Source organism: Lepus europaeus, chromosome 23 (assembly GCF_033115175.1).
Source record: "Lepus europaeus isolate LE1 chromosome 23, mLepTim1.pri, whole genome shotgun sequence".
NCBI classification, from domain to species: domain Eukaryota; kingdom Metazoa; phylum Chordata; class Mammalia; order Lagomorpha; family Leporidae; genus Lepus; species Lepus europaeus.
This window is the reverse complement of record NC_084849.1, coordinates 18,708,115-18,721,913: the sequence shown is the minus strand read 5'-3', so window position 1 is coordinate 18,721,913 and position 13,799 is coordinate 18,708,115. Positions and strand designations below refer to the sequence as shown.

At 57.5% G+C, this 13,799-nt stretch overlaps 1 protein-coding gene across 1 annotated transcript in view; it reads right to left on the bottom strand.

The window, feature by feature from the left end:
- KIAA1671 (KIAA1671 ortholog) overlaps positions 1-13,578 on the bottom strand; it is a 193,052-nt gene extending 179,474 nt beyond the window's left edge. The window contains exon 1 of the mRNA XM_062182721.1: positions 13,533-13,578. The gene's annotated coding sequence lies outside the window, so the exon portion shown is untranslated. The remainder of the gene's footprint in view (positions 1-13,532) is intronic.
- Between the last annotated feature and the right edge of the window lie 221 nt (positions 13,579-13,799).

Sequence of the window (13,799 nt, the reverse complement as noted above, 5' to 3'; positions counted from 1 at the left end):
GGGGGAAGCCTCCTGGAAGGAGGGGAAGCCAGTGGCCAGCTGGGCTGGGTCCTGTTCCTTTCAGTGCCAACTTTGCGCCCCGCCTTCACACCAGACACCCCAGAGCCGGCAATCCTCGGGACCCTTCTCCCTTTGGAAGCCCCGTTGAAGAAACCATTCTAGAAGCAGTGGCATCTGAAGATTCCAGACTCTTCCAGGAGGCACCCAGGCCATAGCACAAGCCAGCGGCACACGAGAAGCTCGACCTCCCAGCTCTCCGTGGACAAACCGAAGTCCTCCCTCTGTGACCCACTCACCCAAAATGCACTTCCTGGGGGTAAATTCAGAACCGAAATCCCGGCTGCAAATCCCCACAGCAGCCAGATGGGTCCCCCTCCCCGCTGAGAGGGGCTCTGGGGATGTTCTCCATTGTGGGGACCACATTTGCTCTGCGAAGTCTCGCGGGGACCCCCAGGATTGGACAGTAGCTAAAACAGTATGGCCGAGATCGCTCACGGGTGGAGGCAGAGCACAGCGGTATCACGGACAAGAAAAGCAAGCAGGGTTTTCAAGATCAGCCCCAGAAGACCCAGGGGGCAGGCGCTCCATACTGCAAGTGCTGGACCGGCCAGGGAGTGGATTCCCAACAAACACCTCCGGGCTGCACCAGCGACATAACCAGCACCGCCGTGGCTTGATCATGTCTCATCACGCACTCAAAGACACGAAGCCAAGGTTAAAAATACTCCCAGGCAACGTGAAATCGGACAGCTAGGCAGGGAATTACCAACAGCGACGACAGGGAGTTTGGCCTAGCGGTTAAGAGACCCACATCCCATGTCCGAGTCCTGGGTTCAGTTCCCAGCTCTGGCTCCTGCCTCCGGCTTCCTGCTACTTACTGCAAGCTCTGGGAGGTAGCAGCGATGACACAAAGTGACTGAGTCCCTGCCACCATGGGGGAGACCTGGATGGAGTTCCCAGCTCCTGGCTCCTGGCTTTGGCTCTGGCCGGGGCCACTCTGGACATCTGGTCAGTCTACCAGTGGCTGGGAGCTCTCTCAGTGTTTGTGTTGCTCAATCTTTGTCTCTCAAATAAATAAATAAATGCTTTTAGTTTACAAATAAGAATAATAGCAACTATCATCTATTACAAGGATCCAGCGAGATAACACAGAGCGAGCTGGCTCAGTGAATCTTGTTGCTAACATAGCAGATGAGGAAGAGGAAGAAGCACTGTGTATCTGGTTGCACTAGGGGCCTTCACATGGGATGGCACAGCAACCTACTCCTGAGATCTAATATTAACCCCATTTCACAGAGCAAGAAACTGAGGCTGCATTTACCCACCCCAGGGCATGGAGGAAGCGAAGGACAACAGCGTCTCCCGACGCGAGCCCACTCACTTCTGAAACCCAGGTTCCACTGCCTGTGGCCCCTCACACAACCCTCTCCTCTCCCCGGCCTCCTTGCAGGGGCCCTGGCCTGGAAGGGGATCCTCTCCGCCGAAGCCCCTGGAGCAGCCAGCGGAGGTGCTGGAAGACTTCTTGGTGAGCTCATTTTACACGGCCACCTCCAGCCCGCTGGGACCATCCAGCAGCTCTAACTTGGACAACGCCCAGGCCTCGCCTGGGACAGGAAGCATCCCTGAGCGATAGAGATCAGGACTGGCTGGGGAAGGCACCCAGCTCGCTTGGTGTGGGCCAGAGCATCTGGCTGAGCCCTGTTCTGTGCAACCCCCACCGCGGGAGCTAAAGGGGCGGTGCCTGAGACACACACACCCCTCCCCGCCTCCCAACCTGCATCTCCAACGCACCTGCCTGCCGTCAATCACAGCATTCTAGAAGAGGCCGTCTCCCCAAACAAGGAAAAGGCCATGTCTATGCGAAACGACAGCGAGAAGGCCCTGGGCATTTGCTGGGTGCCAAGTGTCTCATTAAGCCCTGCACGGACACCGGCTCCCTTGATCCCCATGGCCACCCCACTTCACGAAGCACAGGGGGCGGCAATGGGCACGGCAGTATAGACGCCCCTTGGGATGCCCACAGCCCACACCCCTGGGTCCAAGTCCCAGCTCCACTTCAGACTCCAGCTTCCCCGGATGTACACCCCGGGGGGCAGCAGGGATGGCTCACGTGATTGAGTCCCTGTCACCCACGTGGGAGACCTGGATGGAGTTCCAGGCTCCTGATGTTGGCCTGGTCCTATACTGACTGCTGTAGGCATTTGGGGAGTGAACCAGTGGACGAGAGCTCTGTCTCTGTCTCTCTCTCTCTAGATACATAGATACATGATAGCTAGATATCTATATAAATCTGTATGTCTATGTATCTTCACCTGTTTAGAAAGACACATGTAGATATCTAGGGATATACAATCCATCATCTATCTGCACGTATCTATATAGATACAGCGATTTATATATATCTGTCTACATCTATCTATATATCTCTTTGCACATATATCTGCCTTTCAAATAAAATGAAAATAAGTAAAAAAATCTACCAAGGAACAGCTGGAGCTCAGAGAAAGGCAGGTGTCCCTGTCAAAAACAGACAGCTAAGCGGTCAGAGATTCGGGCCTGGAATCCAGGCCACCTGAGAATCAAGCCCACATTCCACGTCCCAAGGTAACAGAGCTGACATCCGTCAGCTAACGCGTCCACACGCACGCTGTGATGAACCAGTGTAGACGGCGCAGCACAGGGGGCCCCGGTGCTGTTTAGGACGGGAGACCATCTCCTTTTAGGGTCTGTATTTTTGAGTGTTCAACAGTAAAAAGGTCTGGCCGTATAACAGGGACAGGAAGAGCACACAAATGGCCAATTTGGGAAATAAAAGGCAGCCTAGTGGCACCGCTATCATGAGGCAGCCGGACCTACCACGAGATCATGAAACGTACAGGACACCCACCGTACCCCAGAGACTGATGAGGGCTCCAACCGGCATCACCCCCACTGTCTGTCCACACACCCCTGCACTCACCCCATGACCTCACTGGGAGCTCCCGGCCAGGCTGACGGACAGCAGCACCCCCATCCCAAGGGAAAGCCACTCCTACCTCGGGCAAGCAAACCCAGCCAGCCTGTGAGCCCAGGGCTGCCGCCACCCTCAGCATGGCCACCTTCCCAGCGGTGACTCAGGCCTCGGGCAGGAACTGGGCGGTGCCCGGAGAGCCCCAGTGGACACCAGGCTGACCCCAACCAAAGCCAGGAGGGATGGCTCACACCTGCTAGGCTCGGCCAGCCAGCATTCTGGGCATTCCAAAAATTCCTCCACCCGGCTTTTTTGGCTTTTCCCTGTCTGCCCACAAGCCACCTCCTTTGTTAACGAATTAAAGGAAGGCAAGGCAGAGGGACCAGAGAGGAAGACATCAGGCGCCAAAGCAAGCCTGGCCCGAGTGCTGGCCACCTTTTTGGAGAGTCGACAGCCAGCAGGCACGTGCTATCTCTCTGAGAAGGTGGTCTGCCTGCTGCCGAAGCTGCCGTCACCACAGTCCATCAAGGGTTGTGGGAAGGTGAGGGTCAAGGTCAAGAGCATGGACTTCCACTGCTCTCTGTCCCCTCATTTTCCTCCCCCGTGAGGGAGCTGCCCCAGGCAGCTCTGAAGCCCAGGTATACAGTAGGCACTCAATAACTAACAAAGATAAAAATGATAACATATCTCAAGATGAGCAAGGGCACACAGCCCTGGGACAGCCGAGGGGAGAGACCCTATTTCCCACGAGGTTGGGGCTCTGCAGGAGGCAGACCTGGGTTCCAAGCCGGCGTCTGCCACCCCTGACCCCCAGCCAGCCTCACGGAGCCTGCTCCTGCCCTGGGATAGGGGTTAACATCACCAGTGGCCTCAGTCATCCCCAGATCTGCTGAGCAGGCACACGGACCACACAGCGCCTCCCCAGCAAAGGGCCCAGCCCACAGTGGGCCAGGGCAGGTTGGTTTTTCTAGGCCCAGACTTCAAAAGGGCTGGTTTCCAGTCCTCCCAGAAGGCACAGCAGGAATAAGAGGTTCTGGGATCCACTTCCCCTCTCCCTGCAGAAGAGGCTCAGAGAAGCGAAGCAGCTTACCCAAGGACACACAGCGGGGACACCAGTACTACAACTCCTGGCCCCAAACTCCTCCTAAGGCACTCTGCGTCCTCCCCCCGCTGGCCCAGGACCCCTTCCCGTGCCACACGCAGACCCTGGTTCTAGAGGCAGCAGCGGGAGTCTCCCGGTGCCTGGACCTAAAGTGAAAGCAAGAGACAAACCTGGGCAGCTTCCAGGCCAAAGGGCCCTGGGAGTTCCCAGCCAAGTCACTCCCCAGCCTCACCCAGGGCACCGGGCAGGGCTGAGCAGGCAGCACCTGTGCCAAGGCCTGGGCCTCCAGTCCCGGCAGGCTGGGCGGCAGGAGTTCAGAGAGTGGCCTGCCTGTCCGCCATGCACCTGTGGCCTCCGCCTCTGCGGGGAGGGCCCCTCACCCCAGCTTCCATCCCCACCGCAGGGCCTCGCCTCGTCCCAGGTAAACAGGACAGTCCCCAGGAAGGGTTTTGTCGCTGGGGAATCCAAACAGACAGAAAAGACACACCCACAGCCCTGCCATGAGCCCGCTGAAAACAGAGCTGTGTGGGCCGACCAGGGTCCCCTGCACAGGGCTCGGGTCCTCTCGGCCAGGCATTCCCTGGTCACTCTGGCCAGGGTGCCCCAATTTCATCATCTGTAAGATGGGAAAAGCATTAGTAGCATCTTTCCTCATCAGTGTTATGAGGACTTAATAAAACAAGGCACAGGGGCCTGCGTGTGTACAGTGAGCTACGCTGCCATCCACGACACCAGCATCCCATAGGAGAGCACAGGATCGAGTCCCGGCTGCTCCACTTCACATCCAGCTTCCTGCCTATGCGCCTGGGCAGGCTCCCCTGCAACCCCCATAGGAGCCCCAGATGGAGTTCCTGGCTCTTGGTTTTAGCCTTGGCCCAGCCCCAGCTGTTGTAGGCATTTAGGGAGTGAACCAGCAGATAGAAGTTTCTCTCTCTCCCATTCAAAAAAAAAAAAAAAACAACCTCAATCCAGGTCTTAATATATGTGGTAGGAACACAGTCACTTGAGCCACCTCTGCTGTATCTCAGGGTCAGCTTTATTGAGTCGAGAGCTGGGACCGCCAGATATCTGAGCCCAGGCTCTCTAACGTGGGCCACAAAGAAGGCAAACTGAGGCCGAGAGAAGATGACGGTGACGAGTCTGGTCCAAGTCCACATGGCCCAGTGTCAGAGCTCGGATTTGAACCTTGACCCCGTCCCTCCCACAGCCTCCCCTGATCTTACTACGCTACCGCACGGGCTGCCGGGACCACAGCTTAAAGACTTGTAAGCCAGGGCCAGAACAAGACGCAACATCCGGACTCTCCTCCTGCTCCCGCACACCTCCCAGCACGGGTGCAAACGCCTCCTTATACCCACACCGCACTCAAGCGTCACAGGAGCTCTGCCAGACAGACACACTGTGCCCATTCTCCAGAAGAGGACACTGAGGTTCTGTCTGGTCCCGGCTACTGACCTGAGCCGGGGTTCTGAGTCCACTCCTCCCTGCTGGAATCTGGAGCCATGGGTCTACCAGCCGCTCCAGGCAAACCCTGCACTCCTGCAAGGACCTGTCCCACAGGAGCAGGCTCTACATGCGTCAGCAACTTTTTAACGTCTTATTTGTTTATTTTCATGTATTTGAAAGGCAGAGCGACAGAGACAGATCTTCCATCTGCTGGTTCACTCCCCAAATGCTCGCAATAGCAGGGCTGGGCCAGGCCCACGCCAGGAGCCTGGGATTCCATTTGGGTCCAGCACATGGGTAGCAGGGACCGAGGTACCTGAGCCATCACCTAGAGTGTGCATCAGCAGGAAGCTGGATCAGAAGCAGAGTGGGGAATGGAACCCGGCCACTCTGAGACGGGAGGTAGGCATCTTTTTTTTAATATTTATTTATTTGAAGAGGGGGGGATGGTATCTTCCTTGCTGGTTCACCCCCAAATCCAGGAGCTGGAGAAACAGAGCAGCCAAGACGCGAACCGTGCTCCAATATGGGATGCCAGCATGGCGGGCGGCAGCTTCCCTCGCCACACCACAATGCCAGCCCCTATGTGGGTGCCTGAACCACTGTGCCGCCACCCACCATGCAGCGATTCCTCATGTGGGCTCCAGGAGAGGAGTACGCCTCGGCCTGTTAATGTCGGCCTGGGCATGTGACCCACAGAGGCCCAGTGAATAAGGGCAGAGTGCACCAGCTCCCACCTGAGCTCCTGCACACCTGCTGTCTGGCTCAGAACAGGTGCCCTGGCTCCTGCTGTCCCTCAGCCTGGGCATCTGCACGAAGACCTGAAACCAACCCAATGCCTGCGGTCCAGCCGGCCAGCCAAGGTCAGCCAAGGCCAGCCAAGGTGAACCAAGCCACCTGCTGACCACGCGCATCAAATGATTGCTACAAGGCCAACTAGAACATGGGAGATGTGTTTCACGCACTATGGTCACAAAACACTGTGACTGACACGAGGACCTTGTATTTCCAGAGGGTCTGGTGTGCACATGGGCACTGTCTTCCAAGACACAAAACAAAGATTGAAACCCCAGGGTCAGGGCCAGTGTCAGGACATAGCAGGTTAAACCACTATAATGCCAGCATCCCACATGAGCGCCGGTTCGAGCCCTGGCTGCTCCACTTCTGATCCAGCTCTCTGCTAATGACTTAGGAAGGTAGCAAATGAATGGCCAAGGGCTTGAGCCCCTGCACCCAAACTGGAGACCTGGATGGAGTTCCAGGCTCCTGGCTTCAGCCTGGCCCAGCCCTGGCCATTGCAACCTTTGAGGAGTAAATTAGAGTGGAAGATCTCTCTTTCTCCCTCTCTCTCAATAACGCTTCCTTTCAAATAAACAAATAAATAAATCTTTTAAAAAGAATCCAAGGACCAAAAAATAACATGCAACCCACAGGAGCCATCACCTTCCCTACTGCCCAGAGGCATGTCACGTCCCACATCCGCTGACAAGACAGAGCCAACCCGTCTCTTCTCTCCGAAATCCTGGGGGACTTCAAAAGGTTTGGGGAAAATGCAATTCAAAGAGGAGTTTATTTTGGTGCAAAAACTTTTTGAAACCCATGCATATGAGAGGTCTTCCAAAAGTTCATGGAAAACCCACCATACGAAGTAGGTCTGCATGGATTTCCGAATTGTTTGTAGCAAAATAAACTGATCTTGGAATTCCAATTTCCACAAACATTTTGAAGCCCCTCTCCTATACAAACAGGCTCCTTCTGGCACAGCCATGGGGTTGTGTGGGGTACACAGCAGCAACATTCTAACCACCCTTTATCCCAACAGTTCCACATTCTGGAATCATCCACGCTCCAATCTAGGGCAGCAGGTGGGCAGAGACACACAAGCAGGGGTGTTCACCGCAGTGCTGTGTGTCACAGCACAAACAGGGACAACGCCGTGCCTGGCACCAGGCGGTCACTTCACTAACAGGCCCCTTCGTGTCTGGGAATATTACCCAGTCTTTAAAAAGGATGGTGGGGGTGGGGGCAGGCGTTTAGCATGAGCCTGCTAGTTAAGATGCCTGCATCTCTCCCTGGAGGGCCTGGGTTGGATTCTGGCTTCTGGCTAATGCAGACCCTGGGAGGCAGTGGTGATGAGCTCCTGCCAACCACGTGGGAGCCTTGCACTGAGCTCCCCGCGTCCCTCTTCGACCTGGACCAGTCCTGGCCCTTGTGCTCTGGCACTCGGGGGATGAATCAGCAGAAGGGCACTCGTCCTCCATCTCTCTGCCTCTCAAATACATGCACACATTAACAACAACAACAACAAAGAATGGGGAACTCAACGCATTCCGAAATGGAAAAGTACGCAAACCTATTTTTCATGTATAGATGAGATTCCGCACGATTATCACTACTGCTCTTGCTGTGGAAGAAAGGCCATCGGCAGAGATCGGCTCATTTGCTTGAGCCGTGACTACTAACAGCACCTACTGTGTGCCCTGCAGGCAGCATCAGTGAGAATCACTGGACACAGCAGTGACGACAAAGAGAGATGGAGGCAAGAGCCGAGGCAGTGATAGGACCTGCGCCATGACCACCACTGGCCACAGTAACATAATGCAATAAGCACAATGAACACATATGGACGTGTGTACGTATGGACACATCCTGTCTATCAAGCCCTCCGCATCAGCTCCTCACAGCGACCCTCAGGAGTCACATTATCATCACCGCTCCCTGGTAAAGGAATCAGGCTCAGAGAGGTACAGTCACCTGCCCAAGGTCACCTGCTCGGTCACCTGCCTGAGGTTATGCAGCCGATAAGCAGCAGCACGAGGATCCAACTCCTTCCCCCTGGCTCCAGAGCGGGCATGAAAACAACTCCGAAAATTGGCTCAGTGTAGCAGGGGCTGGCAAGGAAGTAAATGAGGGTGTGTGTGTGTGTGTGTGTGTGTGTGAGTGAGTGAAGTTTCTGGAAGGTCAAGAGAAATTGAGAAGTGAGATTGGGGGTCTGAGCTGGGAGACTTCCTAATCACTACTTCCATTTTGCCATCTTAGAGGTGCTTCGTGTGCTATGTGCTATTTTTTTTTTTTTAAGGTTTATTTATTGGAAGATCAGAATCAGAGAGAGGAAGAGAGAGAGAAATCGTCCATCCACTGGTTCACTCCCCAGATGGCCTCAACAGCTGGGGCTGGATCAGGCTGAAGCCAGGAGCTTCTTCTGGATCTCCCACATGGGTGCAGGGGTCCAAGGACTTGGGCCATCTTCTACTGCTTTCCCAGGTGCATTAGCAGGGAGCTGGCTCGGAAGTGGAGCAGCCAGGACTTGAACTGGCACCCATAGGGAATGCCAGTGTCACAAATGGCAGCTTTACCTGAGCCACCACAAGGCTGGCCCCAATTCTGTTTTTTTCTTAACACAAAATATATACAGACCAATGTTTATCATTCCTGACTCAGCGATGTAGCTTCCAAAGATCACGCTTTGGAAACATTTTATATTCTTGATGCACACAAGGCTACAGAACGATTCAAAGGTCACTGAACTGAGCAATTAACAAATGTAACAGCCATCACGCCTCCCTCCCAGGGGTCAAGTTCATGACTATGTGTAGACTCATCGCACTTTGCCTGGCTCTATCCTTTCCTTCCAGACAACTAACCAGTGGATCCCGGAGCACACGGGGAACTTTGCTACCTTCCCCAGGCCATTTGCACGTAAGACGCTCAGTACAATATCAGTTGCACTGAAGGGAGAAAAACTACCTCCGTGTGTCTGTGTGGGTGTGCCCCAGAGCCAACAGCTGTCAGCGCTCTCTGAAACACCAGCTTGAGTAGAGGGAGCCGCCCAAAGCCCTCTTCCCTGTGTTGGGAACACAAAAACTGAGGAGGGGGCATGGCTCTAAGGCAGATGGTTCTGGGTTCAAATCCCAGCTCTTCCAGGCTAAAAACCCCATAACCTCTGAAAGCCTCAGTTTTCCAAGTTGCAGAGCGAAGCTCAAAAGCACTGCCTGGGTTTGTTGTAAATAAAAAGGAACACAGAGAGCGAGCTCAGCCCAGATCCTGGCGCCACAGCGGCTGCTCTGATGAGCCCTGGGCTCTCCCTGCTTTCTGGCTCCAACCCTCCTCTTCCACGGAAGGAGAATTAGGTTCCAAGGGGAGAGAGTCCACTCCGGGTTCACACTCCCGTGGTCCAGGTGGGTGAGTGGGTGAGGATGCCTCTGGCCCCAAACCTGCCACAGCCTCCGAACCTGCCATCCACAGAGAGTGGCGGGGGACGCAATGCAAATGTTTGCTGCCAACAGTCTTTTATTCACTCAATACACCCTATGATCAGGGCAGAGCAATTAGCGTGCAATTCTCCAAATGAACTATGGCTTAGCCTGAGCTGCTCCTTCCGCCTGGGACGCCCCATCCCACCCTGGCTCCCTGCCTCCTACTTGTTCTTTAAGGCTCAAGTGTCACCTTTGGTCACCTTCCCTCCCTACACACACCAGGCTGGTCAAGGCACCGCCTGCCCAGAGCACATCCTGATGACAGGCTACACTGATAATGACCGTGCCCTCGCCTTACCTAACACAGCCTGGACAGATTCTGCGCCCGCTACCTTCTGCACACTGCTCCATTGAACCCACACAGCCACACAAGAGGGAGGGGAGAGTCGTGAGCCCATGTTAGAGATGAGGAAGCCAGTGTCTCAAACAAGTACTGGGACCAGCACTGCAGCCTAGTGCGTTAAGCTGCTGCCCGCAGCATCCAATATAAGTGCCGGTTCGAGTCCCGGCTGCTCCACTTCTGATCCCGCTCCCTGCTAATGTGCCTGGGAAAGCAGCAGAAGATGGCCCAAGTGTTTGGGCCCCTGCACCCACAGGAGAGACCCGGTTGAAGCTCCTGGTTCCTGGCTTCAGTCTGGCCTAGCCCTGGCCATTGTGGCCATGTAGGGAGTGAACCAGTAGACTGAAGATCTTTCCCTCTCTATGTCTCTGTCTCTGCCTCTCTGTCATTCTGTCTTTGAAATAAATAAATCTTAAACAAACAAGCCAAAAAAAAAAAAAGCCCACAAAAAACAAACAAACAAAAACAAAACAAAACAAAAAAAGAAAAGCCATGTACCATGCCCAAGGCCACAGTCAGGAGGAAGCTGGGCCAAGTGTGTGCTCAGGTCTCCTTGGCTGGCTCCTTCCTTTCTGCCTCCTCCTAGAGCCTCCCTGGGTTGAACCCCAACCCAGCCTCAGCACTCTGTGTTTCTCTAGGACCCGGCCTCGCTGACTGCAAACATCCTATGTGCAAACTGGATGTGAGTTCACATCCCTGACCTGCCACGGGGGCTCACCGCAGCACGGAGCCCTGCACCTGCGAAATGGGCACCACGAGCCCATCCCCCTCTCCCAGGAAGTCGCTGGGGATGGAAATGTTTTCTGGCCAGCCCTGGGTGGCCAGGTAATGAGCTCTCGGGCAGCTCTCTGTGCGCTGCGTGGATTATCCACACTCTCACTCCTCAGGCCACCTGCCACGGGCTCTCTGAGGAGAACACGGGTCACTGTCGGTTCAGCGTCACCACCATCACTCTCCTCCACCCTGGTGCAGCCCACTATCGCCTCTCGCCTGGGTTTTCCCAGCAGTCTCCTTCCTGATCCCCTGGCCTCCCCCCGCCTCACAGGGCAAGCTGGCTGCACAGAACCTACCACGGCGCCCCAGTGCCCTGGAATAAAGTCCAAACCAGCAAGCATAGCAGACATGGCGCCAGCCAGCTCCCCAGACCCCCTCCTCCCTGGCCCCATCCACACAGTCTGTTACAAAATGCTAACATCTCTCCCCCATCAAATCAAGCACCTCCCCACCGGAGCTGCCCAGGACCACCCTCCCTGTGCGGCAAAGCCTCGGAGCCTCTCCCATATCCTGTTCTCTCCTCCAGCACCATTGCTTATTTTCACAAAGGCTTCGGTCCTTCAGCGTGCAACTGTTATCCTCTCCTTCCACACGGGGCCTTGACACTCCTCGAATGAATGAATGAATGATGAATGAATGCACTTATAAAATATCTCCTCCCACCCCACCCCCCCCCGGTGGCGGGGGAGGGTTCTTTCTCTGAGATGGTCACAAAAGCAGTCTGGTGATGCTCACAGCAGAGAAATGCTTAAGACCAGAGAGCCGGCTACTACATTCTCCTGCCTATATCAGCCTTGGTTAAAAGCCAGCCCCTGGGACCTCCCTGGGGGCAAGGGGCTTGTCCCCCTGCCTCAGAATCTGGGGTGAGGACGGCACCCCCAATAGCAAGAACCAGCTCTAGACAGCCTGGCAAGCGGACAGCTCAGCAGCTAGAATGGACTTTCAGGAGCACAGACCCTGAACTCCGGGGGCCACGGCAGCCCCCAGCACAGGTGCACAAGACAAGGGGTGCCCAAGAGCCAGGCAGGCCAGGTGCCCGGCTGGAGCGCCGTCCACGGAGCTGAAACCCTGCACTTCTCCCCAGGTAACTGCACCCCTGCCAAGCACGAAGAGCTTCCAAAAAGGATTCCCCTCCAAAACCACCGAGCAGGGGAGGGGGGTGGGCCCTCACCTCTGCTCAGCTCCCCTGGCCACTGTCCCCAGAGGCAGAGGGAGGAGGCGCCAGCCTCTGAGGGTGATCCAGGGCTTGGGTGGGAGCCCTGATGCATTTCCCCGGGGGGAAGTTGGCCCAGAGAGAAGCCTGGTCCACTTGCCCTGGTTACTGATTAGCCAAACCCAAGAGCAGCTCTCTCGGACCAGGTATCAGAGGGGCAATTAGCGCAACGGGAAGAAAAGCCAAATTCAAATCTCTAACCGTACAGTTTAGACAGCCCAGCCTGCTGGCTCTCCAAGGCCTCCCTTCAGATCCTGTCGGGGAAGTGCAGGGGATGGGGCCGGGCAGACGGAGAGGGGAGGCCCTCACCCTTCACACCGCCCCTACCTCCTCCCCACCAATCGCGCCCCCCAGGAAGGGGACAGTTGCGTCCCTCCCCCCTCCCGCCCCCAGCGTGTGTTATCCGGAGGGGAACCCGGGCGCGTTAGGGGTTCGGCCCAAGGTCACAAAGAAGCTGCAGAGGGAAAGCAACAGGTACGGCCCCTTCCCTTCCCCCGAGGTAATGGCTGCTGCCCGCGCCGAAAGTTCGGCCTGGCGGGCAGGAAGCCCCGGGCACCCAGGTGGCGCGCCGAGGTCGCGCGCCCGGCTCCGGGTTTCAGGGCGCGGTGCCCCTGCCCCCCGGCGAGGGCGAGCCAGGAGGGTGCGGGGAGCCTCGGCTCGGGCGCAGGGCGACGCGCCTCTTCCCTCCCCGGGGGCCCCACCCGCGACCCCGGGCGGCGCCGCCACCGGGGCGGGGAACGGAGCGGGCCCGGCTGGGAGCAGGCGCCGGCAAGCGGAGCCTTAATCCCATCTGCGCGCCTGCGGAGGGGCGCGCAGGCCAGGCCAGGAGAACGCGTCCGAAGCCCCGGAGCCCCGCGCCGGCCCCAGGCCCCGCCTCGCTCCCCGCCGTCCACCTCCGGGGCCTCCAACTTACACGGATGTCCGGGGCCGAACAGCCCCAGGCTGGGTACCCCGGGTCTCCAGCGACGCCGCCCCCCAGATCCCTTCTCGGAATCCACTCCCAGGCTCAGACATGCGTGGGAGAGGGAATCCACTTGCTTCCAGCCCCGATCACCCTCCGCCGTCAACGCCCGCCTGGGGATCCAGTGGGACCCCAGGCCGCCAGACCCCGATCCCTTCTCGGGATCCACTCCCAAGTTGGCAGCCGGGTGGCGCGGGATCCACTGGCTGCCCTGTGCGGGTTCTTCCCGCGGGATCCACTCCCAAGTCTCGGGAGAAATATTCCCTCGGCTGCAAAACCCGGGGTCTCCCTCTCCACCCACGGGCAGCCGGGGGAGACCCACGGGGTCCCCGCCTCCTCCCTGGCCAACTTTGCCAACTTTCCTCCCGTGGCCTCGGCCGGGCAGAAACTTGGCCGCCCCCTCCCGCCGCAGCCCCCCTGGCCCCTTCGCAGGTCAGGGGCCCAAGGCGCACGGCCAGCCCCCGGTCCCCGCGGCCGCCGCACAACCTACCCCGCCGCCGCCGGCTCGCGCCGCGCCGCCACCTGCCCGCAGCCCGCCGCACCTGCCTGCCCGCGCGCGGCCCCGCGCAGCCTAGCCTGCTGGGGGCGGGGCCTCGGGCGGGGACGCGCCCCCGTCGCCATGGGAACGGCGGCCGGCGGCGCCTGCGCAGCGGCCCGGGGCGGAGCGCGGCCTGCCGGACCCCAACCCGTAGCCCCCGGCCTGGGCCTGGGGACTGTCCGGCTCGGCGAAGGCCGCGCGCTGGTTGACCCGGGACGC